This window comes from Melospiza georgiana, chromosome 5 (genome assembly GCF_028018845.1).
Source record: "Melospiza georgiana isolate bMelGeo1 chromosome 5, bMelGeo1.pri, whole genome shotgun sequence".
Lineage (NCBI taxonomy): Eukaryota > Metazoa > Chordata > Aves > Passeriformes > Passerellidae > Melospiza > Melospiza georgiana.
In genome coordinates, this window is record NC_080434.1 from 54792765 (window position 1) to 54793449 (window position 685).

Genomic DNA, 685 nt, shown 5'->3' on the forward strand with positions numbered 1-685 from the left:
AATACAGTATGTATAATAAAAATTTAGATTTTCTAAGGAAGTGGACTGATGCTCTTCTTAATAACCAAGTTGTTCATTGTACTGACAGTGGTACCACCAGCCTGAGACCAAACAGCCAAATTGCCTGATACTGTGTATCTTTCAGATTTGTGGCATTGTTTCTGTATTTCATTTGTGCATTTCAGAGTTAGCAGTTCATAGCTGGCAAGTGCTGGTTTTGCTGGTTTAGGATATTTGTGAGTAGATTTACTGCACTACCTGCTCTTGGCTCTGTGTGTGGGTTCACAGGAAGCTGGTGAGCCCTGGGTGCTGTGTCTGTGGTGTGTGTGGGTGTGCCTGTGCTGAGATCTGATGGTGTGAGGAACATCTGCCACGCCCAGGTTCTGGGGATGGGGTGTGGAAGTGTGGAATAAACCCTGTTCTTCAGCACTGCCTTTATCTCAACTGGGGCAGTGGTGGCTTCTCTCAGTTTAGTGCTGCAGAAGGTGAGTGTGTTTTGGGATTGGTGGTTTTTAGTGTAGGGTTTGTTGTGGGTGTTTAGAGACTGTTTTCATGCTCATGTACTGTTCCTAGGGTCTGGTTCTGTGATAAGCATGAAGGTTTGTCTTACAGTGTTATGTGTGTCTGGCCTTATCCCAATTTCCCTATGTGCAGCTGTATGAAATGGCTCTGTTCCACTTGCCTG